The sequence below is a fragment of the Polypterus senegalus genome, chromosome 3 (assembly GCF_016835505.1).
Source record: "Polypterus senegalus isolate Bchr_013 chromosome 3, ASM1683550v1, whole genome shotgun sequence".
Taxonomy (NCBI): Eukaryota; Metazoa; Chordata; class Cladistia; order Polypteriformes; family Polypteridae; genus Polypterus; species Polypterus senegalus.
Window position 1 is genome coordinate 45081766 of NC_053156.1, and position 27294 is coordinate 45109059.

A 27294-nucleotide genomic window follows, 5' to 3' on the forward strand; every position below is an offset into this window, starting at 1 on the left:
CTTCAGATGAGATATAAAATCAATGTCCTGACGCTCTGTGGTCATTAATGATTCCTGAGCATCCTTCATAAAGAGTATAGGGTGTATCCCTCTGTCCAGGCTAAATTACCCACCACAGTTGAGTCATTGTGGCCCATTAATTATACCTTGTTTCTAATTGGCTAACTATACCTCCACACCTAACAGCTAATGTGTGATGACCATACTGGCCCAAAATGGCTGCTGCTGCAGCATCATCCAGGTGAATGTTGCTCATTAATGGTGGTTGAAGTGGCTGCCCACCCACTATATAAAGTTCTTCGATAGCGAGAATGGCGTTATATAAATGTCATTACCTGTAAAAAATGGACTGGATAAGGTCTTGGAGCCAGGTGTGCTGGGAGATCATCAAGGCCTACCTCCAGTGTTTGACTTCAGGTCAGCGATGGAATTAAAACTCCATCTGCCTCAAATAAGAATGACCTTTTATGGTAGGTTTTATTTATTGGAATGGTTTTATTTTTTTTCCATGTTTTTAATTTTTTAAATATATTTTTAAATATGTTGACCTTCAAGGTATCTCATTACTAATTGTAATTGTCTTTTAGATAAACTGGTGCTCATCACACTTTTCTTTGCTCCTTTAACTATTTTGTATCATTGTTTTGCCAAGAATGATGTTGCTGCACAGTTAGATTGATGTGTATGAATTTCTAGAGATGCCACATTTGTAATTAAATTTTATATATGTTGCTTTTTTAAAAGAATCATGGTGTGACTTGTTAAAGGTATGAGCATTGGGAGGTCTCGGTATTCTCACAGTTTAGTAAGGTCAGGCTGTGGCTTCATTTGCAGGTGAAGTTAAGCGCGCCATCTTGCTTAAAAATGGCGCGCTCCTCATACCATACGGCCGTCTTCGTAGCCGTCAGACACCCGCGTCTTAGCACTTCGGAGCAGAGGAGTTGTCAGGGTGTAGGATAACATATCGGAGTATTACCAATGGAGCGTCAAAAAACCAAGAGGACGGAGCTGCTATGACGAGTGCATCTCCTTCAGTGTTTAGAAGAGCTATACCACGGACGACACTTATTGACGGCTTGTCTGGTAAGGAAAAGCTCGGAACTGCCAAGAGAAAATTTACTCGAAACTGATTGACAAGTAGCGCTTCCCCCTTGAAATGCTTTAAAATTATTTTTATAACAAAACATAAGAATTCTTGAAATGAAAGAAGGGAGTTTCGCCAAGTTAACACTGATGCAGGCGCATCTATTTCTGTCCATCTATCTTCACTGATTCGGGAAATATGAAGTGTGGGTGTATTAGCGGGTCCTCCAGCGAGCTTAAATCCAGTAAAACGGAATTCCTTAAGAACTACAGTGCTGACCTACATCAGATTGGAGCAATGGTGCAGTAATGATTTACACACCTACGCATTTTATTTTCGATTTCTGTTTACGTCAAATAATTGTCCAAGTCCGATGCCAAATACAGGGGCTTGCTAAGTGTAGTCTGCACTTTTCCACCGTGACTGAGAAAATGCGCGTTAATACAGTAAGACATATTTGGTTTTAACTCTGGTTATGTATACCTAAGCAATCATCGCCTATATTATTACGAGATAAGTCCATGTGAATTTTCACTTTAGATTTTAAAAAATCTGCATTTTTTGGTGATGTGATCGCTAATAAAAAGGGTATTACTATTCTTAAAGAACAATCTTAATGATGAATGTACACCTCATTCCACTACAGTAACCACCAAGTTTCTGCCAATTTGTGTGTGTGTTTTTTTTTTTATAATATGTAAAGGCATGACTGCTCCCTCACAGGGATGCGCCACACGTATAAGAGGACTTCATTAATGAAGAACCTATTTATATATTTATATGATTTACCTGTTTCGGGATTACAGTCCACACTATGGATCGCCTCGGAATCGTCTTTATCTCAAATCGACATTTTGTTCAATTTACCCGGCAGTCTATTTCAGTTACAACGCAGACCAGATGTAAGGTCTATTCGGGGACATTTGTCTGTGACAGGGCTTATGATACATCGGGCAGACTATGCCCTATGGCCCATAACCGATGGATTTATGTGACGAGAGTGTGTAAGTGGAACTGATTCATGGTCAAACTATACCTGGTTAACCTTTTAACAGATGGCTTCCCCGTCACGAATCGTTGCCACTGAGCACACGGGACCTCACTCCTAGCGGATATCAAGCGTCTTAGCCATTTGAAAAAAGGAAAAAAAACAAAACAAAAAACACCAACATCAGTGACCCAGGGCTTCTGACCTTGAGGATGTCTTTCGTTCCACTTGAGATCTGCTACACGGTCCTGTCGCCGAACTTCCCGTGACACCCCTCTATGTCAAATCTGGGCCGTTCTCTGTCGCCGACACTTGCCCACAAGCGCGAATGCCGTTTCTCAGATTGAGATCGACTTGAAAATCTGGATATCACATAAAAAAAAAAACTTAATATCAAATATTAACAAAATCAAGAAACTTTATCAAATTTTAAAACGCCGATGTCTTGTCAAATTTAAAATCATACGGTATCAGCTAATTGAATTTTGGTATGAAAAAAAGTGATTAAAAGCTAAAAAGGCCTTTCATAACAAAGCTGTCTGTTCTCGGCAGCAAACTCGTTCCATTTGAGCTTTGCTACACAAGAGTGGTTAGACAATCAAACTACACGTTTTTGAGTGGCTTCGCGTTATTCATTTTACAAAGCATCACTTGGTTCAATCGTTGCTGAGAGAGTACACTTTAGAAAATATGACAGGTATTAGTCATCCGTGATTCTTAATACTCCCACCACTATTGCACTTTGACAATGTTTCGTCGCGATGGTTACGTTGTATCAAATTTTCGAAAGCAGTGGATTACAGTAGAGTTCAACCTTTAGCGTTCTAGCTGTTGGTTTTCTTAAGAGACTGTGCGATTACGCGTGAGTGCTAAATCGTAATTTGTGTATGTAGGCTACTGTATTCCAAGTGTTTCGCTAAATGAACGCATCCAATCCGCGACTTTTCCTCATGTATTTCATTTTAAGTTCAGTCGATCTTAAAAGAGAAGAGTATACTGAAGTAGTTCTAAAGTGTGACGAAAGCCAAACAACATGACGTTATTCTTCAAATGCTTGGTTTGTTTCAGCTTGCAATTAAAACGAAAGGTGGCATATTGTATGAAAGAATGACTGAGTGTGAAAGTCCAACAGTTGGTGGTTACTGTCGTTCGGGACAAAGAGCTTTTACTAATGACGGCACCTTGCCAAGCATCTGGGCCGCCTCTGGCAGCAGGCGACTCCCACGCATGCCTCCCACACTTCGCCTTCGGGTGACTGCATACTCCCACACACTACGCCGACGCCTTCTGGCGTTTGTGCTTTGACCGTTTACTTTCTCACACGTGACCTATACAACTGCAGAACATTCACGTGCTTCAAACCACCTCCTCGTCCCCCAAACTCCTGGCTGAAAAGTGACTGAGGAATGAGGCGGATGGGGCAACGGCCCTATTCTGTAAATACGCATATTAAGACAGTCGGTTAAGGTGATTTCCTCCTTCTAAATATTTAAAAAGCAAACCGATGCTGATTGCCATATTTCAAAATAAATTGATTTCTAATCACTCGGTATAGCACCATGTCAGGAAAGGCTTTATAGTGGCGTGAAGTATAGGAGAGCAAACAACTACTTGTTTTTAAAATCTGGCTTTGCCTCAGACATGTTTCTTGCCAGAATATTATTTCACACAAAACAGTGGGTTAATGTGGGGGACAATATTCAGCCTGCTAATTGCATTCTCCCTATCACACCTTGGGTGCTGCTATTGAAGATGTTCTAGTCATCTACAGCAGGTCTTTGTATGACTGGCCGATTGTTAGGGTTAAAGTTATGGTCACTTTCAGAAGGGCAATAGACTCTGGTAGACTGTATAGACAAACTCTCTAAATATATTCATTATATAATGCAAAGATTCAATATCATAAAACATTTATTTATATATGTGATAATGACATAGAAACCTGAAGTACAAGTGCATTTTCTTCCTGTAATTTATGCAATAGATTTACAGTAATGAGTAAATTAAGTTTGTGTTTTAATGTGCTGCTTCATGTTAGTTGGTAAAACACTTCTCCATGAACATTTTGTAATAGACAAAGGTTTTCTAGCAGATAATAGCACTGTAGGATAAAGTGAACATTACCCTTTTTTCTAGGTGTTTAGTGACACACAAAGGACTGTTAAAACAGCACATTTTAACAGGGATGCAGAAATGTAACTGTACCCTCCAATCTGCACTCCTAAGTGAAAACTAAAGTGAATTGTTAATCTACAGCTTTGCTAACACTTTGGTCAGCTTTGTACTTCATCTGATAACAAAGATAAGAGTTGAGCTGACTCCACTGCAGAGACTTCACCAGTCAAAAAGGCACCCAAATGAACATTTGCTTTAAGTCTGTAACCACAAACTGACCTCTGGATGTGATGGACAAAATAAGACACCTACTGTATAAGCCTTAAAACACCTTCTTTTAAAATTAGTTATATTCAGCTGTTCTTTCTCTTCCAGGGAGCTGAAAGCTGAGGAGCTAATGTCTTTGGAATGAAAAAAAAAAAACCTCCTAAACAACTTGCAGCACTCACATGTGGATTTTCAATTCTGGGACACTTTTAAAATAGAATTCTAACTTCATTAAGTGAATGAGGGATACTTCCGGTCTAGTTTTATTTGTTTGTATTTTATTTTGAAAGGTGTTGTTGCCTCACATAAGATTATTTCTCATTGCTCCACTCAGAAACAAATATCCCCAATTTTAATTTATATATGTTTAACCCCTTCAATTTTGAAAGTAATATTTCATTTTAATGTAACAGATATCCATTTTTAATACAGAGAATGCTGAGCATCTATTTTCATGTAAGATACTGTCTCAATAATAGAAATATTAAGCTTCACTTTTGTGAGGTTTCTGAATTGTTTGCATGTGTCTAGTCTCTGTGTTCTATTCTACTGAACTTTGTAATATAAATAATCATGTTAGTGCTGCAGGATATTGTGTAGAGGAGAGAAATCAATCCATCCATCCATCCATCCATCCATTCATTATCCAAACCACTCTATCCTAACTACAGGGTCACAGGGGGTCTGCTGGAGCCAATCCCAGCCAACACAGGGCGCAAGGCAGGAAACAAACCTCACGCAGGGTGCCAGGACACAGCAGTTCTATAGAATCAAATATTAAATTAAACATTAATGTAAAAAATGAGAAGAAGAATTAAAATGCTTTTAGCAGGCTGTGATTGGTTAAGTTATAAGTTTTGCAGAATTAAAAAAAAGAAAAAATATATTTCAGAAACAATAGGAAACCACATGTGGATAGGATCGCATCCAAGAAATAGATTATTCATTCATTAATTTATTTTCTGAATTCATTATTTCTGTTTCAGGTTTCCTCACATCTACCTATGTGTGTGCATGTGCATAGTATATGTCTATATATTTGCATTTATTTTTATTTGAATGTAATTGTTTATTAGTATTATTAATTTGTCTCTACTTAGTATTTAGTGTGTGGTACGATCTATTCTTGCATTTTGCCTTGAGACTTGTCACAGCACTCTGAGCCTGCACTTGGTGAGCAGTGCTGTGCAAGGACAAAGTCATTAGTACTGGTCTGTTGTATTTCTGAGATGGCAATGATAGATTGACCATCTAGCTATGTGAAGAGGATTACTTGTGTTCTGTTTTGTGTATTGTACTGACTCAATGTTTTGATACTCATTGCACACCCAAGCTGCCTGGAAGGGGGGTCTCTCTCTGAATTGCCTCTACCAAGATTTCTTCCTTTTTTTTTTCTTTGAAAGCTTTTTCTTGTCGTCTTTGGGAATCAAAGCTGGGAGGCTGTCAAAAAAACGGGCATTGAAGCATTGTGTTATGTTTCACTGAAAAATATTAAGCTGTCTATCTATCTGTCTATCTATCTATCTGTCTATCTATCTGTCTGTCTATCTATCACACCTGAGTGTTTGCTTGGTGTACCTAGTTAAAGTGATTAGGACATGTATATGTAGTGCATAACTGCATCCCATTTATGGGTGTGTGCTGTACCAGCCAGCAATGCAATGTGTTAGCTGCAACTTATGTTTATCTGAACAATTTTATTTGATGAACATTGTTTTCTTCACTCTGCTTCCTGCTCTTATAAACAGGAAAAGAATGTTAACCACCAACGTCTTTTTGTTGAAACGCACCCTTCTTTTAAAAAATGGTAAAGGATTTTTTAAGTTTATTTCTGAAACATTTAAATACGCTTGGAGTGTCAGATTAGGATTCATACATGCAAAAGTATTAAAAATGTTGTTTCATATTCTTTGATGCTAAGGAAAAGCAATTTAAAATAACTTCGGCATGGGCGGAAGAAAAGAATACTCGTGGAGTGTCATAAAATGTATGAAAATATATTTACTCTTCATAAAATGGTCACAGTCAAGAAATGTTATTGATTTGCCTAATAAAAATAATAATTGGTATTTCTCTTTCCTCATAAATAGCTTCATGTAACCCTTAGGTTTTGAAGGAAATAAACCATTATCTGAGATGCAATCCTACATTTAAAAACTCAGTTGCCTTTCAGATATGCTTGCCTTCTATCTAATTTAAAGTATATGAACAGTTGAGGTGCTTCTTGTAGGATCCGTTAGAAATCTCAGTTAACTATTTAAGATTTTAAAGGTAGAGAAACAGGATCAATTTCATTAAAGCCTCTGGGCATTACAGTGCATTGCATTTACCCACAAGTTCTTCTAACTGTTATGTTTCTAGGTTTAGTTTATTCAAAATGGTGTTGAAAAGATTATTTCTAGACCCTGGAAGCATCACATGACTTTGATTCTTCATTCGAGTTTTAAATGCTAAGACTTCGGACTCACAACTTTAGCCCATCCAGTTTTAAATCCACTTCATTTGTTGTCTTCTCATTAATAATGCTGCTTGTTAGGCTGCCTATATTGCAATAGTGTCTGCTAGTTATTTTAGTGTTGTCTTGTTCCTGAACTTCTGTAACGCCTATTTGATTTTCATCTGCACTGTAAATTGCTGGATTAAGACCTTGGGGGCAAATTGGCTTTAAACCTTCATGCCGTTGCTGACCCTTTTCAGCTTCATTAAGCCTTTATAAAGTATAAAAGCTAAGCTTCAGTTGCTTCTATAGCCCAGTTGTATTAACTTTAACACACCATATCGTCATACATGATATAGAGTATTTATGTGTGACCAGTAATGGCACACTGCATGATAACGTGCAGTGAATACACTTGACTTGAGCATTCCTAGTTTTCATCCTCTTTCTCTGTATGTTTAGCATTCATTTGCTCGGAGGTTGATGCGCTTGCTGCTTCCTGAGCAGCTCTTCTTATCTCCACCCTACTGGCCTGCTTCTTCTCTTCTTTCATCGGCATCTTTTCGCGTTAAAACTGATTAAATCAGTGCTTGTGTTGCAATTAGTACGTTTTCCTTCATTTTTCACTTAAGCTGGCACTTAAGTCTTCAATCTGCCTCAAGAATGATTTAAGATATAAAGAGGTACGGTAGGTCAAGTGACGGCGAAGGTGGTAGGGATGAGAACGGAACCGTACGCATGCGCCATACGCTTCCGAGAGTTCATTCTACAATTAAATAAAAAGAGAAATAACCTTGGAGGTCAATCATCGCCCTGAAAGCAGATAGTAGATGTCATATAGTATATGTGTACCAAATTTCAGGTCAGTATTTATTTCAAACAGTTTGCGAGCTACAGGTGGTTTAAAATCCTGGACAGACAAACGTACAGCTGCAGTAGCATATCATATAAGAATTGTCACTTCTTGATCATACAATGCCGATCAATACTGCTTCTTACTAGGTGTAAATGTGTCTAAAGACGAGTTTCTGTGTTGCCGATATTCAGCTGCTCAAGTGCATCACATTTGTATGTAACAGAGCTAATCTCTCATAGCAGATTTAGAAATGGTAATAAACTTTCTAGAGTGGTTTACTCTAAAATATGCCCCGCATTTTGCTATTTTACATACATGTTTCACTCAAAGTGATCATTGCCTCTGAGCGAGCCTTATAAACTCCACAGCCTATGACTTTTTATACAGAATGTATTTGCAGTCATATAAAATCATACTGAAGTGAAAAACACTCTTCTGACACATCAGATTAGTATTGAATTCACTGAAACTCACAGTTGGAATATTGGTCTTGTGGTGGACATGGAGGTAAGCATAGAGCATTGAAAGAGAACTATGGAGGACAGAGGCAGGGTTCAACAGATGCATCTTTTCTGGCTGTAGCAGTCATACAGTACACCATTTTAGAAAAAAGGTCCCTACAAAGAGAATGCGGTGGCTTTAGCAGAACACTGTGCTCCTGCTTAATGCCAGAAGACAATTGGCTGAATTGTTTTAGGAAAGTGCAGCAGACCAGAAACAGTCAGACTAGGTAACACATCCTGGCTAATTGAAGGCATTCAGACAATGACAAAAATAATTTGTACCTTGAAACTATGGCGATACGACAGGTGGCCAGAAAGCTACACCAGAAGTCAGAAGTGACAATGTGGAATGGGTTCCAGGCTGGCCCACGTACATAGTTTAATAGAATATAGAGTCAGGAGGAAGGCTGGCAAAAGGAAGAGAGACCAAGTCTAGAAATAAGAGAGGTGGAGATAAAGGGCAGGCAGAGGGTGTTGGCTCTGACTCCAAGTGAGTGTTGTCAGGTGGTAGCTGGCGGCATGAAGGTGCAGCCAGAGGATATGGTAGAGAAAAGATCATTGAAGCCACATTGAAGGAGCTGTGGAAGATCTGAGCGGTGTCAGCAGGGGCATTGGAGGGCAGCCGAGGAGTCGCCTCCAGTAAAAGACAGCAGGGTAGAGAAAGTTACAGTGTATGAGACTCCAATCACTATTGATGATGAAATTGAAGAATTGTATGAAAAAACATGTTCCTTTCTCATACAGTACAATTATCAACAACATTTATTTATATAGCACGTTTTCATACACCTTGTTGTTAACATTGTTAGTGTTGTTGAGGTAATCACTACAAATGGACTCCTTGTTTAGAATATTAGCAAACTTTGAAACTGCAGATGTATCAAAGTAACTTTTTTTAACAATAGTTGTAGTTATCAGTATTTCTACATTAAATAACATGAAAATGTAGCATGATCTACTGATATCCATGACCTGTCTCACATAATTTTTTAATCCTTTTTCAATGACTAAATCCAACATGTGTCCTCCCTTATCTGTAGGCTGGTTGAAGTGCTGTTTGAGATTAAATGAGCGCAGGTTTATGAAATCTCTTGTTTTCAGGTCACACTGGTTATCGACATGAAAATGAAAATGACCAACAATCAGGAACCTATCAAAGTTACTTATTGTTATATATGCGAAGTCTGAGAATTCCTCAATGAAGGATGCCTTTTGTTTAGGAGGTCTAGAAATGGACAATACGAGTGACTGGGACACACCTTAAATAACAGTGGCAAGATACTCAAAAGACGCAAATGTAACAACGTTGACATCTTTACGCTTTAATCAGCTTGAGTAAATATTTCCTAAACTGACAACTTTTTTGCCTTGGCGAACCACATGATTAAAGCTGTAATTTGAAAGTGCAGTTTCAATTAAAACTGTGGCACCATCAGATTCACTTAATGTAAGAAAGTCGATATTCCTTTTGCTAATAGCTGTCATTAATGTAAAAGTCTTCCTGGTTAATGCTCTAACATTTAGTAAGGCCATACAGTGATACCTTGGAATCCGAACTTAATCCGTTCCCCTTTAAAATAATAGAAACTGGATTAATCCATTCCTGGGTCCCATGAACTCGAATTTTCAAAATGATTTTAACAGAAAATACACTGAAGTTTAAGGTAAAATATTAACAAATAGGACTTTTTAGGACCCATGGCAAATACACTAAGTTGTTATTATATAAAAAAATAACACAAAACAGACACAAAAGCATGGAATTAGCAGCAAAAATCACACAAGATGCTTTCACTGCAGCTTCCGACAACGAACTGAACGCCAAAGCGTATGGGTGGCCCGAGTGCTGGGGGAAACGTACGCACAAACCCAAACGAACAATGTGCTGAGCGTTCGGATTCCGGGGCAAAATTTGCTCAAATTTTTCGTTTGGATTCCAAGTTGTTCGAGTTCTGGGGTGTTCGGATTCCGGGGGCAATACTGTATTTAAGTTATTTGTGTTAATGCAGCTTTGTGTGAATTATTTGCTTAATCCATAATCTTTAGTTTTAGTTCTAATATAGTGCATATCTAGAGGTGAACTCATAATTAAGTTATTTGCATTTATGCCATTTTGTCTGGGTTTATTACTTAAACTATGGTTCATTATTATAGTGTTAATACTGTACAGTGTGCATCTAAAGATGAGCTCAGTACGGAATTATCACATCCTAGCAAGCATTATGGAAAGCACTAAAATTAGATTAATGTAGTCAAAGCACAGTATTAAATGATATTTCAACATCAGACACAAATATTCCTAAATTTCAATTTTTTTTTCAATATGATTCTTGACAATAAGTACTACAAAGTAGCCAAACGTGTTAACTTCACTCACCGTTTAAATTGAATCACAAAAAATAAGTCAATAGGTTGCTTAAAAGGTCTTCCTGAAGTGGAACTGAAACGTTCAGGTTGCACATCACAAATCTGAGTAAAAGTATGGTGACAACACCCCAGGGCTCAAGGGCCTGTACAGTTTTTTACAGTCACTTTGCCACTGGTTTCAGAACGTTTGTCATTTTTCAAAACTCTAACACTTCTTCCAATTGCTTGGATACAATACAAATAAACCAAAGATCATTTGTTCTTCTAACTGAAACCACTAATAATTCAAATGAGACAGCTTAGTATCAGAGTATTACAATTTCAAAATGTAATTCACACATTGTATTTCAGATGACTGTTTGTTCATTTCATTACATGAGCTAACTATCAATTGATACAACTGCTCTAAATGAAACGTAATTGTTGACTTTTTCTTAAAGCATGGCTTTATGGAAAATGAGGTACAATAACCCATGTTTACATCATGAAAGTGTCAGAATAATGAGATTCACTGACACCAATTTGTTAATGATGGATTTCATCTTGTGCTGGGAGTATGAATAAGTGGAATCAACAGCAACATAGCAATACTCTAACATGGAGCAGGCAGAAGGTCCAACAGGATAAGGAAGACGTGGTGGTCACCAGAATGTCAGGGGACAAGCACTGCATCTGAGAGATGGTCATGGGCTTTGTCTTAGAGGAGGGCATGGGCCCTGTTTGAGAGGTTTTGGGGAGTTGGGTCGAGGACAAGGCCACAGACCAAGACAGCAGCAGTAATGGCAAAGAGTATCCCATGAGATCAGGGCAATGGTTGGAGACCATATCATAAATCATGGTATGACAATGCCTGAGGTAGCTAGAATGATTCAATCAAACCTCAGATGATCAACTGTGGCCTCAATCATCAGACCCTTCCACAATAAGAACTGGTAAGTCTTCAATATGTACTACAGTGAACATTTCAGTACCATAGGCTACTGTTAGTATTCAAATGACTGTGTACTACATTCCAATGTGTAGCACAGATTAGGTTATGTGACTATGTACATGTAAATGTATTCTATAGTATGAAGTCATATTTCTCCTGTACTTGTTCCTACAGAACTGAGACTAAACCAAATAGTAGAGGCAAAGGCAGATTCCTAACTGACGACCGAGAGGAGATTGTGGTTAGGTTGGTCCAGGCCAGAAATGACAGTCACCTTACAGAAATCAGACAGCTCATCCTGGACAATGAAGACATCTTCAACAATGTGAGAGTCATACATTTTGCCTATCATTGCATGGCTGCTGAAAAGGTACAAAATGTCCCTAAAAACACCTAAACTATGTGCATTTTGAGAGAAATGGAGATTGAGTGACGCAACTGAGGACTGAGTATGTCGAGGTATGTACAGTGTCATGATGCCTGTTTGTGAAAGATTCCCCATCGGATGGCCCTGGATGCTGATGAAAACCATCAGCAGTTCATTTTTATGGATGAGGCAGACTACATACAATCTAGCCAACACATGGAAGAGAAGTTAGACTTTTGCTGGCCAGCAGGCAACCATTTAAGTTCCGGGACCATATGGAGCCAACATCACCATGTGTGTGGGTATATCAGAAGATGGTGCGGTGGGATGCAGACCTTGTATTGACTCATACAATGCAGAGCTCCTTGTGGAGTTCCTTAAAGAGCTACCTCTGGGGCCTCATGTATAAACGGTGCGTACGCACAGAAATGTTGCGTAAGAAATTTTCCACGTTCAAATCCCGATGTATAAAACCTACACTTGGCGTAAAGCAACGCACTTTTCCACGGTACCTCATACCTTGTCATAAGCAAGTTCTCCGCTCTGTTTTGCAGACTGGCAGCACCCAGCATCAAAGCAGTGCTACTGTTCCTGTGTGGTTACTCTTTTATTTTCCTGACGCGGCTTTATAAATACACAAACTAACCGCATATTGTTTATTAGGGTAATGCATCTGATTGTAATTAATTTGTAACGATATAATGGTCCAGGGAATAGCCGTAGTATTCCAAATACCATAACTGCTTTAGCGTTGTTACTCTCACTTCTCCTTCTTCTTCTTCTTCTTCTTTCAGCTGCTCCCATTAGGAGTTGCCACAGCGGATCATCTTTTTCCATATTACAATCACTGCACCACTCGGAGTATTTATATCACTGTATCTGAGTGTGAATCACAGCAGCAGCTGATCGGAAAGAGAATTATCGGTATACAGTATCAAGTACACACTACCTCAGCCACGGCAAAACGTTTCAAAGCCTTTCCTGTATGGACCTCGCAGTTCAGAAACCGTTTCATCCCAAGAACTATAAACGCACTCAATCAATTGCACCTTGTAGAGCTATCTGTACTTATAAGTACGATTACCTCACTGTAAACTTGCACTAATTATAATATCGCACAACCTGAGCCACTTTATAAAGCGCGTATTTACATATAATGTTGATATCATTTTTAAGATGAAATGCAGCAAAATATGTTTATTAAATTATACAGATAAAACTTTAACTTCATTTAAATAATCTATATTCTTCACTGGGAGTGTCGTGAAGGATAGAATAATTAAACATGTACTACGAAGACATTTCAATGTTCCTTAAATGTTTTGAAGAATCGGCGCTCTAAGCATACAGATGGCTTAATGTCTATTATAGAGCTGATTGTGTGGCGATCGGTTATTTGGAGAAAGAAAAGCAAGGACTGCAGGGGTGGCCACGCCAATATATATTGAATATAAAACAGAAAGAGAAAATAACGACATGGCTAAAAACGCAGCGGCAAATTTCGACAAAAGTTAAATGCTTGTGTCATGAGCACAAGGCGGCTATGCAGTGTCCGCAACGGACGTGGCCATCCGCCGTGCATAAGATACCATATTGACATCGGCGGACGAAGGGGCCACCGATTCTTTCTCTGCCCAGGGCCGTCACAAGCCTAGAGCTGCCCATGAGTACTGCTGCAATAAATAATTTCATCGAAGGTCGTGCACAATCACAGCATTGTGAAACCCATGTTTAATAACGTGCTTTAACTCCTATCATCATTAAAATGATATCGCGTATACATCTCAGTATTTGTTATTCAGAGAGCTGTAATATCATGAATGTAATGGACTCTGAGTCGAGTTGGAGGAAGAGAGCCAGTTTAAGAAGCAAGTAGTGATTCACACACATAGATCACATACGAGTAGAAGATCAAATACAAAACAAAGCATTTAACGTGCTACTTTAATTACGATGTGATTTGAGAAACTGGTTAATTAAATGATTTCATGATGAAGTTTATGATGTTCTACTTTAATGACAAAATAAACTACGTGATTAAAGTGGAAATGTCGAGACTGAAGTTGACATTTTGTGCTTTTTCCCCACTGTGTGCCTTTTTTTTCTCTGTACCCTAATAAGCTTTCATATGACACTCAGACGGTGGGCTACGACTCGCCTTTTCACGGTGACTTTGATATGTGACTTCTTTTTTTATTTCCGGCACTGTGTGATTTTGTGAACGTGAGCTTTCAAGTTTCTCCAACATGCTATGTCACTCGATCAACTTCCTTTTGTTGACTACACCACGGTTTATTTGAACAAATAGTATGTTTTTCCTTGGCCTCCACTTGGTATTCGCTGAAATTCTTATATTTTCCCCGTGCTTTTCCCATTGTCTTTTCACAGAAGGCTGAGCTTAAGGGCGATTTATATTGATTTGCATATTCAAATAGGCGTAATTCTGGGAGGAGTTGGGGGCGTTACATAATGTGCGTGCACGAGCGTTAGTTTTCACGCTGATCGGGATTTATGTAGAGGAAGAACGTGGAAGTTGGAGTACGCACAGATTCCTGCATCTGGATTTTTCTGTGCGTAAGCACATTTCAGCTTTTGTGCTTACGCCATGTTATAGTGCGAGTTCTATGCACGGTGTTATACATGAGGCCCCAGGTCTGTAGAGCTGTTGGTGTGACCTATGCTACTGTATTGGACGATGTCCAGTTCCAACCATGATCATCTGATGCAGGTAGGGTGTTTTAGGTCCATCCACAATTCGCCACTGTGGACTTGCTCCCATACTCTCCTTTCCTCAAATTGAGGATTATTTTTTCCACATGGAGGTGGAAAGTGTATGATAGGTGCCTGCATCAATAAGTGACCCAGGTTGTGGATCAGGCATAAAATGCCTGAAGGTTCTTTCCAAGATGTTTGGCAAGAGGGAATATTCATTTTGATGTTGATGAAAACCTGTGGTGAAATCTGCATGACAGGGTTGTTGGAAATAAGTGAGATCTGTAATATTCTGTTTTGCTTTTTGTAAGGCAGGTGAAGAACACTGCAGTTTAATTTTTTTTTTTGTAGATAAGTGTTACTTTCATTTACTGTAAAGGAAACCTATGGTGTGATTTACAGTGTTGTAATTCATCAAAAAATTTCAGATTTCTTCAGTGATTCCACTGTATCTGCAGCATTATCTCTAGTGGTCCTTTTACAGTGACATTACGTGTAGCACCATGATGAAACATACATCATATACTCTTTACTACAATATCTAATGGTTGTATGAACAACTACACCGTGACACTATTGGTATTGTGTGTGCTGGTGATCAGAAGAAATGTCTCCATGACTCTGTAAGTGCAAGGTTTCTTTAACAATATGAATGCAAAATGCAATGTTATAAATGTTGAACAGCCTGTGTTATAAGTGGTGACCATTTTGAGTTTTACGTCTAGAGTTTTGAAAAATGACATCAAGGTTCTGAAACTAGTGCTAAAGCGACTGTAAAAAAAAAACAAAAAAAAAAACTGTAAAACACGCTGCAGTTGCTTGCAACAAGCAACCAGAAAACAGGCTAGCAGCACCAGGGTTACTGAAAATTTGACTCCAAAAATAATTAATTTTCTAAAGAACAAATTGCACTGAGCACATCATTGCACATTGGAAAGTATTGTTTATAATGACTAAGTTGGGTTTTCTATAAACATTTTAAGAATAAGTTAAATTATTAAGGTGAGTTAGTCCCTTTTCCAAATGTCTGGTTAGCCCTAGAGGTTTATTTGTAGTGCCTCTCTAGTGGGCTTTTTGTTTTCCTTTTCATGATTGCCAGCTACCTTTTTATTCTATGTTAAATTCTAGTGTTAGGAGCTTTAAACATTTGTAATTGATAAATGTGTTTATACTTAAATGTGTGTGGGCATCAAGGTATTTATCTATTTTATTGTAAATCTTAGCATATGCGTTTTATTCACCTGTGTGGTCCAATATATGGTGTCAGTCCTGTACAGCATGGCAGTCTAGTTTACTGGCCCTGTGTATATGTTTGTCCTAGCATACAGTGGTGTGAAAAACTATTTGCCCCCTTCCTGATTTCTTATTCTTTTGCATGTTTGTCACACAAAATGTTTCTGATCATCAAACACATTTAACCATTAGTCAAATATAACTCAAGTAAACACAAAATACAGTTTTTAAATGATGGTTTTTATTATTTAGGGAGAAAAAAATCCAAACCTACATGGCCCTGTGTGAAAAGTAATTGCCCCTTGTTAAAAAATAACCTAACTGTGGTGTATCACACCTGAGTTCAATTTCCGTAGCCACCCCCAGGCCTGATTACTGCCACACCTGTTTCAATCAAGAAATCACTTCAATAGGAGCTGCCTGACACAGAGAAGTAGACCAAAAGCACCTCAAAAGCTAGACATCATGCCAAGATCCAAAGAAATTCAGGAACAAATGAGAACAGAAGTCATTGAGATCTATCAGTCTGGTAAAGGTTATAAAGCCATTTCTAAAGCTTTGGGACTCCAGCGAACCACAGTGAGAGCCATTATCCACAAATGGCAAAAACATGGAACAGTGGTGAACCTTCCCAGGAGTGGCCGGCCGACCAAAATTACCCCAAGAGCGCAGAGACGACTCATCTGAGAGGTCACAAAAGACCGCAGGACAACGTCTAAAGAACTGCAGGCCTCGCTTGCCTCAATTAAGGTCAGTGTTCACGACTCCACCATAAGAAAGAGACTGGGCAAAAACGGCCTGCATGGCAGATTTCCAAGACGCAAACCACTGTTAAGCAAAAGAACATTAGGGCTCGTCTCAATTTTGCTAAGAAACATCTCAATGATTGCCAAGACTTTTGGGAAAATACCTTGTGGACTGATGAGACAAAAGTTGAACTTTTTGGAAGGCAAATGTCCCGTTGCATCTGGCGTAAAAGGAACACAGCATTTCAGAAAAAGAACATCATACCAACAGTAAAATATGGTGGTGGTAGTGTGATGGTCTTTGGGTTGTTTTGCTGCTTCAGGACCTGGAAGGCTTGCTGTGATAGATGGAACCATGAATTCTACTGTCTACCAAAAAATCCTGAAGGAGAATGTCCGCCATCTGTTCATCAACTCAAGCTGAAGCGATCTTGGGTGCTGCAACAGGACAATGACCCAAAACACACCAGCAAATCCACCTCTGAATGGCTGAAGAAAAACAAAATGAAGACTTTGGAGTGGCCTAGTCAAAGTCCTGACCTGAATCCAATTGAGATGCTATGGCATGACCTTAAAAAGGCGGTTCATACTAGAAAACTAAAATAAAGCTGAATTACAACAATTCTGCAAAGATGAGTGGGCCAAAATTCCTCCAGAGCTGTAAAAGACTCATTGCAAGTTATCGCAAACGCTTGATTGCAGTTATTGCTGCTAAGGGTGGCCCAACCAGTTATTAGGTTCGGGGGGCAATTACTTTTTCACACAGAGCCATATAGGTTTGGATTTTTTTTCTCCCTAAATAATAAAAACCATCATTTAAAAACTGCATTTTGTGTTTACTTGTGTTATATTTGACTAATGGTTAAATGTGTTTGATGATCAGAAACATTTTGTGTGACAAACATGCAAAAGAATAAGAAATCAGGAAGGGGGCAAATAGTTTTTCACACCACTGTACATATATTTTGGATGTACAAAAGAGATAATCCACACAAACACGAACATGTAAACTCCACATGTGCAATGGCTGGGCATGGGATCAACACTTACTTCTGAGGAGGTGAAGCAATACTGCTTACCATTGCACCATCTTACTACCTTCCATAATACAATGAATGTGAGTTAAATTAAATGTGATCCTTTTTTTTGGCTGAAACTTTCTACACTTAATGTAAACATAGCAAGAAGAGAGATTATCCTGAAAGCTATCTGCTTGCGTCCATTCAGGCAGCCGATTCTATCATGATGATCTGAAGAGGCTGATGTGAGTTCAGCTAGTTTCCTCCTCCTCCTCCTCCTTCTTCCCTTCCCTTTTTTAGTCTTTGAGCTTCATACATTTAAATATTTGTTCAGTGCTCAGAAATTTGCATTTATTAATTTTCCTTGGTCCAGTTCAGAATGATAGGCATCGGATTTTATTGGCCTTGTGATTGAAGGTGAGAAGACTATCATACTTGATTTCAAAAACATTTTTTCCTGCTCCAGTGGCTCTAGGGGGCTGAAAGGAGGCACTTCATACTGAGAGGGTGCACGTTTAGACCCTTGAGAAAATAAGAGAGGAAGGAGGGAGGACCAACTGTGCAGCATCTTGAGAGAATCTGTCTCTCTTGTTGTCCTCACTCGAGCCGTCAATCCACCAGCCAGCACACAATATTGCCCCTGATATGTGTTTGCAGAGAGGCTAAGGAGATAATCTCAGCTCTAGAAACCCTTAACAACCATCATGAATATTCCCATAATCCTCCACAACCTCCTCCTTCACATTCAACTGAAGGGTTTCAGTTTCTCCTTTCTTTGCTGGCCTTTTCTCTGTCAGTGTTGGGATAGGGGGATAGTACTTCCATTCAGACGGTATGCCTGTGTGTGTCCTCATCTCCACATGAATGCCCTAAATAACCAAGACCCAGGCTTCAGACCTTTGACTAGGCCTTAATCCTCTGGCACTGTTGCTAACTCTCACATTGGATTATGGCTGACCAAAAAAAAGAAATCTTAACAAAAAAAAAAACTTTGTTTCTTTCCTTTTTTTTTCCCCATTCACTTGATGCAAGGATTACCCCTTTTCAGGTAGAGAAAAGAACAAGTGTTCTGTTTTCTGGGTTGCTGGTTATACATGAAGGTGGCAGAGGCAAAGGGGAGCCCGACAATGATGGCAGCTGTGGGCAGCGCTGTAATTCCGCATTTTTACATGTCACATTGTGCTTCATCTCATGTGTGGCCCTGTAGTGAGAGCCCACTCCCCTCCCAGAGCTCTTCTCGTGCCCCACACAGGAGCACAAGCATGGTTTCTTTTTCTGCCTGTTTTGGCAGATCAAATAAAGATGCCAGGAAGCTCTTTTAACGTGCTTTAGAAATGATTCAATGAGGTGGTGTTAAAGAAGATACTGACTATAAACTTGTAATAAGACCTACAAGAACAGTTTGCATCCTTCTACGTTAAATCCTTCCTGTATTTCCTGGTCTATATATTAAAAAGTTAATTGACTTGACGATCAGGAAGACCGATGTTTCAAGATAAGGTACTTATTTAAAGTAAGGAGGACAGTAATTTTGAGGTAAATTAGTCCTACCCACTAACCATGGCACTGGAGCATGGCAGTGTGTGTGTTACATGTTGGTTAGCACATAAGACTAAGAACTCCACTGTTCTCTGTACACGTGACAATACTAACCAGAAAACCTATAAGGGAAGACCCTCAAGACCAGGGTTCATCATGTAAGTAAGTAATTAATTAAATAGAAGTAAAAGTACTTTGCTGGTCCAGTCGGCCTATGATATGGTGATACGGCAGCACAGAGCACTCTCAGTCGTATATAGTATGTTGGTCCTTATTAATTATTTTGATATATCAGTATAATGTACACCATGAAATGCACTAAACCAACTGCAGTTATGTAAGTAATCCATTTAAGAACCATACTGAAATCCCCAATCTCCACACCTAACAAGAAAGTAACTACATGAGTGTAAGGAACAAGTGAAAGGAGGCATGGCAAAAAAAATGAAAGCCCTTAAGCTGCCTTCGGCAAGTGCGCTCAACAACTGCTGTTGAGTGTTCAATCAATCAATCAATCAATCATGTATTTATATAGCACATATTCATACAAAAAAATGTAGCTCAAAGTGCTTTACAAAATGAAGAATAGAAAAATAGAAGACAGAGTAAAAAAATAAACATAAGTCAACATTAATTAACACAGAATAAGAGTAAGGTCCGATGGCCAGGGTGGACAGAAAAAACAAAAAACAAACTCCACAAGCTTGTGGATGCCACCAAGGAGAAGCTGCACAATGTTTTGAAGTGCTCTCCTTGATATAAGCTTCATTTTATGGTCATTCATTTTAAATATCACTGATTTTGCAAAAAAAAAAATCTTTTTTTTTTGCACGTCTGTCAAAGATTTTAAATATTCTTTATAGATTTAAGGGGCTAATTCCTTTCCAGCAACAGAATTGTTCTATCACTTCCAGTTTTTGAGAGACAAAGGTTTAAAATGGCAAACAGTATTTTAAGAAAAACAACCTCTTTTCTACATTGATATTAATTCTAAACTACACATATAATTGTTTCAAATATAATTATTACTTACAAAAAGAAGCCACTTCTCCTCTTCCAATCTTCTGAAGGTGTTTCAAAGTGAACTGTCCAACAGAAGTCTGCTAAGACTTTCCACTCGATGTCCCTCCATGTCAGTGATTTCCTGGTGGACCCCCTCCAAGTCCATCAGAGACCTCTGCCGTGTCCAAATGAACGTGTGTGGGAAATGGACTTTTAGAGACATGCTGCAACCCCTAGTGCCCAGAAGGAAGAGAGAAGCTCCTCAACTACTTCATCATACTTTCGCATCTTTGTGTTCCCAAGAAAAGTGTGGCACAGCACTTATTTCCAGTTTTTTATGTTCTTTTAGCATTTGCTTGTCTGTTAGCTGCTTAAGACAATGGATGGATCAACCCAAACTTGCATATTTCTGTAAAAACCATTTAAACAACAACTTTCTCTTATCTGCAGAAAAAAGACGTCTTTCTAATCGTCTAAATATGAATTACTGGCTATTTTGAAAAGAAAAAAAGTATTGATTGAAAGAAAAAAAAAATGTTGTTTCTACCTCAACTGATGTTAAGAATAAAAAAAACAATGCAGTTTTTCAGCTCAAAATATGCATCAAATAATATTCTGACTATACTTGTGCTATAAAACTAACAACTTATTTAACAAAAGTCAGGTTTTGTTTTTCCAAAACAGACTATTTCATGGGTGGCACGGTGACGCAGTGGTAGTGCTGCTGCTTCCTCACAGTTAGGAGAGCCGGGTTTGCTTTCTGGATCCTCCCTGTGTGGAGTTTGCATGTTCTCCCCGTGTCTGCGTGGGTTTCCTCCCACAGTCCAAAGACATGCAGGTTACTTGCATTGGCGATCCTAAATTGTCCCGAGTGTGTGCTTGGTGTGTGTGTGCCCTGTGGTGGGTTGGCACCCTGCCCGGGTTTGGTTCCTGCCTTGTGCCCTGTGTTGGCTGGGATTGACTCCAGTAGACCCCCGTGACCCTGTGTTTGGATTCAGCGGGTTGGAAAATGGATGGATGGGTGGACTATTTCATTGAATTCTGTATCTTTCAGAAACAGTTTGTAGTAAAGAAACGGATTGAACTCCCTGAATCTCTAAAGGTACTTTGCACTTTGGTGTGGACCGCTGTAATCTCATCCCACTGGAGCACGCAGGGTTTGTCAGAATCATTCGCCGAATGAGCACTTTAGCGTAGGATAGGACAGCCGAGCCGTGCTTAAACTGTGCCATTCCTAAAAAGACAAACACCGTGAGCGGCACAGCTTATAGCAGTCTGAAGGCCGTCGAGCAGAAGGGCGGAAATTGTAGTCCAGTGCGCTCCGGTGGATGTGAGACAAGGCCTAGTTCAGTGTACATTATTGACAGTCAAAAGAGATGTACTGTACTGTACTGTATGTAATTAACATTTTATAATGAATTAAATCAGACTGCTTGCACACCGAGTTAGGAACATATTCTGCCATGAATTGTCTGTGAATTTAAAAGAAGTAAGATGATGCTCCCATGGCTGTTCCAGATTATCAAACAATGCGTCATTAACACGGTAGGATCAGTGAAACAGTGAGCAGATAGCAGGCCTTCCATAATTAAAGGAGGTAGTTTAGGAGAATGAGCAAAAGCTGCTTTCACAGAAGTCTCTGACTACAATATAATGGACAAAATGTTTAGGTAACAAAATGAATTGATAAAGAGTCAAAGGGGCAGCATGGCGTTGCAGTGGTTAGTGTTGCTGTCCCACAGCTCCAGTGTTGTGACTTTGACTCCTGCTGTGTAGCTGGCACATTCTCTCTGTTGGTTTTCCACCTGGCACTCTGGCTCTCTTGTCACACCCTAAAGATGTACATTTACAGGGGAGTGAAGCGAAGTGCATATCGAAACATTGCCTGGTGTTCTGTACGGAGATTTTTCCCATCTTGTGCCCATTGCTGCTTCCTGTGACTTTGGGGAAGCGAGTTAGAAAACCGATGTATTGGCGCACACAGTTTTTCAAAGGAGACCAGCATGGTATACAGGGCATCTCTTTAAAGGTCCTAATGCTATGCGTTCTCCATGTTATATGGGGTGTTCTGAGGAATGAAGAATAATGTTTAGTTTGAAAAGGTGTCCGTTTTAGGTGCTCTTCCACTTTAATGTGTCACAATGAGTGTGAATTGTGTGGCAGTTTGTAGATGTTGGCACAGAGGGTAAGGCATGTAGAGATGAGCTGTATTTCTGGAGCATTATAATATTTGAAGTGTTTTAATCTAAAATCCAAACATACCAAAAAGATTTGAGAAGTCATTTTCACTGCTGAGGTGGATTGATCAATAGCTCGGTATAAAACACAGTTAGAATTTTCTGCCACCATAAGTTTGTGGTTTCACACATCTTGAAGAGAAGAAGCTGCATGAATATTCTTTCCTGGCCACAGCAAGGCAGTCAGAAATCATGTAAGAATGGACAAACAAAACAGCTTTTTGTATAAATATTCTAGTTTTATTATCAATGCATGGAGTGGATTAACCGTCCTTGCTCATCCTCTCTCTTAAGTTTGGGTTCATCTTTAATATTCTGATGCACTTCCTGTGGCAAGATGATATGATAAAGGTGACATCGGGCTAAAACGAGCACATTTCCTTTTCTGTTCATTTCATTATCCCACTTAGTGACATGTACAGGGTGGTCCAGATCTAATTATGCAGATCTGGATGACTTTGACTTATGTGGGGACGATTCGCGTTTAGCTCAAAGACGATTCTTCATGTCGTCAGTTTGCACACTTCTCGATGGTCCCGGATTTTACAGGTGGTTTTCTGTGTAATAAACTTAAGTTATAGCGTAATGAAAATTGTATAATTAGATCTGGACCACCCTATAGTTGTTGGGCAGAGAAATCCTGTTTTGTTTCCTAGGGATCAGAAGTCCTGATGACGTAAAGTAATACTGTAGTACCTTTGATGTTATTAATAAATAAGATTATTTCACTACGAGACCCGTGGCCGAAAGGGAAAAAGTAACAAGGAGGAAAGAAACAAAAAAGAGAGAGACGAGATACTGTACTGTACATGCCGCAATGTTGTTTATGAGCTAATTTCCACAACTAATATGGAAAAAGGTAAAATGAATAAAAGTGATTAGAGAACTCTCTCCCCTGCCTGATTCCACCCATTTTGCATTTGGAAAGTTTCTGATAGCTTTACTGATATAGTGTAGTGATTAGTAGTACAGTACATGACGTTCATATTCATTATTTATTTTTTTTTTTAAAAAGAAGATTAAAAAAGTGTGCATAATAAAGTATTCAGTCCCCATGAAAGTCATCATAGAGAGAATTGTAACCCTTATTATTCATTCAGTATTTTAATGTGAACTCTCAATGCTGTAAACAATACATTTCCAAAGTCAAAATAAAAAAAATTCTGTAGATACTTAACTGAAGAAGAAAACCTCAAAATGCTGGCATTGGCTTAAGCCCAGTTTGAATTCTAGTTCAAAAATACTATGTTGAAGAAATCTGAACTGCCCAATTAATCATCGACCCTCCACAACTAACAACAGGATTTCATTCAATGCCATTTTAACGGCACTTGAACTGGAATTGTCTATGAAAGCCACCAAAGTCCTATTTGGGCTACTTGATTTCTACATAACATTGTAAAATAGTGTCAAAGCATGTTTTTGATAAATATCATGAAATTCTATTATAGCTGTTGTTGTTTTGGAATATAGCTCACTGTTACTTTTTTTTTGTTTATTAAGTATTTTTTGTAACTAAAATAATGTCAAATGCTCCAACTTTCAGAAGTTTCCCCTGAGACACAAGTGACGGCGCACGTTGCCCAGCTTACGTCATTGTGTGGCGTCTTTAGGTGATTTCATTCCAGAGCACAACGCTGGAGCCACTGACCTGTGTCTGTCACTCATAGCCACTGATGATTCCTCAACTGTGTATTAATTAAATGTGGCGATGACTTAAAATTAGGTGAGTGGTGTCTATTTATATTCTTACACATGGGAAAGATGAAAATTTAATTAGTATATGGAAAATATCATCTTTATAATGAGAAAGCCTGCATGTTAGTTCTGCCGGCTTGGTCCACATTGGTAGCATTATGTTTGATGCTAATTAGTGATGAGCGGGCACCAAAGTGTTCGGGTGTTCGGTCCGAGCACATGGCGATGCACCCGAGTATAATGTAAGTCAATGGGAGACAACCAGACACCCCCTGCTCTGAAGAGGGGAGGGCGCCTGGTCCAGTGGAAAAGGTCCGAAAGTGACAGAAACTCCACCCAAATGGACCGGGAACAGCATTGGGGGACGATGTCTGGATGCATCTTGGATTTCCAAGTCGCTGTCGGGAACCAGTTTGTCCGAGTTGTACGCCACTTTTACAGACTGACAAAATCACGTCCAAACCCATAAAAAAATCAATTTTACAGGAACAATGACGCTCTAAAAACATTATATGCCAGTGCATGCTGTTTAGCACCCGATGACGTGTTCTGGCCAGCCAATCACTGTAATGCCAGCACCTGACATGGCTACTGGCATTACAGTGAGGGCAGTACTTACCTGCCCCTTGATTGGCTGTCTCCAACCCGCGAAACGTGCGGGGCGGAGACTCGAGCATGGCGCACGAGCACATGTGATGCTCGTTCGAGTAGCTCCATGCTCGCTCATCACTAATGCTAATCTGTTTCCAGAACTTTGTACCATTCAAGAAAGAACTATCAGGAAATTGCAGCATTTTTAATATGCCGGATACAGATCATTAAATGAATGTGTTTATTTCAAGTAGAATTGCAAACTTTTATTTAAGGTGTAGGAAAGTATTGGTAATAAAAATCAGTTAACCAATTAATTACTGGTCCTGTTTTATTTTACTCCCCTCTCACTGCAAATGGACTTTCTAGCACTCATCACAATAACTGAAATCCACTTGGTTTTTAAAAACAGAATGCAGAATTACAATTTATTGATAAACACGATACGTTTACTGCTTATACATCGACATAGTTAGACAAAGAGAGAAGAAGCTGGAAGCTCTCCATTTGCAGGTTTTCGTAAGGCTCTCGTTTTTCACGTAGTGTTTTACTTTTGTAATTTTAGCCTGACGTCGCAGTCACAGACAGCAGTGCCGAAGGACCAAACCAGTAGATTATGACACGAGACATTTGTCTCCAGATGGATGAAAAGCTTGTAATAGGCTAAAGCAACATTCAAACATGAGGTCCTTAGCTGACGGTCTACTCCCCACAGTACTAAAGGTCTTATTGAGTTTGCTCAGAGAATCAGTTTTATGTGATCAAGCTGACGGTGAGCGCTGACGCTGCGTGCTGTAGTGTGTTGTTTCAGCCTGGAGTGGAGAACTTAGTTATCTTTGGTAGCGTACTGTTTGCCTTTGCCACGTGGTCCTTTATCCATGTCATCATGTTGTCTCCTTCAGTTTCACTTTAGGGTGTTTGCCACAAGGGTATGTGCATCTCCTTTTGGGTTAAGGTGCTGCACTTGACGCCTTGACTCCCAGCTTCCGTCAGATCGAACTCGGTCCCTGACACACAGCTTGAGCTTGGAGGGACGTAACGTAGAGCACGGGTGTCGAACTCCAGGCCTGGGGGGCTGCAGCGGCTACCGGTTTTCGTTCTGACCCTTTTCCTAGTTAGTGACCTGTTTTCACTGCTAATTCGCATTTTAATAGCCCTGTTAGAAGGATTCAGCCCTCTGATTTGATTCGTTTCCTCCTTGAAATGCAACCAAACTGAAATGAGACGTGAAACGAGCCAACAGATGGCCAGCTAAACTGGGGCTTCAAACTCCCACCAGTTTCTTAATGAGAAGCCGATTCTTGCTGTTAATTAAACTCGTTATTTAAGTCCACGGCTTGTTGCTCTCATTCTGCCACAGCTGACATTTCCAAAACTGTTGATTTTTCTGTTTTTCATAAGAACATCGTCAAAGTGTTGTTGGTGAGTTGAGAGATCAACCTTACTGAGACCTTCGTCTTTCTTTATTTTCAGATATTGTGTGATGTGGCGGCTTGTTTTGTGTCTCATTATTGTTTGGCTGCTAATTAAGGAAAAAGAAACCACTGATGGGCCTGAGTCACGTTAATTAAAAGAAGTAATTAGCAGCAACAACTGGTCACTAATTAAAAAGGTGGTTAGAATGAAAACCTGCAGCCACTGCGGCCCTCCAGGACTGGAGTTTGACACACGTGACGCAGAGCACTGAAAGGCTTTCATTGCTCCCAATACGATGGTTCAGCTTCTTGATCCAAAGAGAAAGATGAAATGCAACTACGTAACTTTTAAGGATGGTGCCGCCTCTGGTGACCGGCTCGAAATCTCTTCCAGATACAATCAGGTGTGTCCTCATAGGTGTGTGGTTTTCATCTCCGCTAAAAGTGTTCAGTTTGCATGAACATGTTTGAAAATTAATTTTTGTTTTACTCCTCTTTCCAGCTAATTAACATCTGCAATAAACACACAGGAATAATTATGAAGGACTGGGGCACCCTTATAAATGAAGAAGTGACCTCAGAGGTGAAATGTCTGACAATCATCTGTTTTGCAGAGGAAGAAAGAGAAGAGGCTTCAGATGACAGCGCCAGCAACTGGTTAGGAGTGCAACTACCAGTAGATGAGCCCTGACGGTGTCTCCATTACGTAAGTGTATGATAGAATAAACTCAGAAAAACCCAAAACTGAATAAATGTTAAAAGAGCCAAAGTTTAGAAATTCACGTTGGTATTCTCTCTGGAATGAACGTGCAGAGGTGCGGCTGCCTTTCTACATCTGTGCCAAGTCTCAACAGGTCTAGCAAAATGCCCACAAAAATCGGCTGTTCAGACTTTTATTTCTAGCTTTCAGTTGCTTCAAAATTCAGCTACAAGAATCCCTGCCAGGATTAGGAAGTTCAATCATCTGCAGTTTGTTCTTAAATCTCAGCTGTGGCTTCAGGCTAAGTTTGGAGTTGATTTCACAATCCTCCTAACATGTAAAGCTTTAAATGGCTCCACTCCCTTCACCAAACATGATTTATTAATACACATCGGCACTGAGGGACAAATTCCAAAGGCTGTGCTACAAAAATGTACCTAACAAAGGAGGACACGTTTTAGATTGCACATTTCTCTTTAAAACGTGT

General features: G+C 39.4%; 1 protein-coding gene across 1 annotated transcript in view; it reads left to right on the forward strand.

The window, feature by feature from the left end:
• The window catches only part of slc12a9 (solute carrier family 12 member 9), a 253109-nt gene extending 228980 nt beyond the window's left edge, over positions 1-24129 (forward strand). The window contains exons 18-19 of the transcript XR_005632886.1: positions 11723-11873; positions 23950-24129. The gene's annotated coding sequence lies outside the window, so the exon portion shown is untranslated. The remainder of the gene's footprint in view (positions 1-11722; positions 11874-23949) is intronic.
• Positions 24130-27294: the final 3165 nt, after the last annotated feature.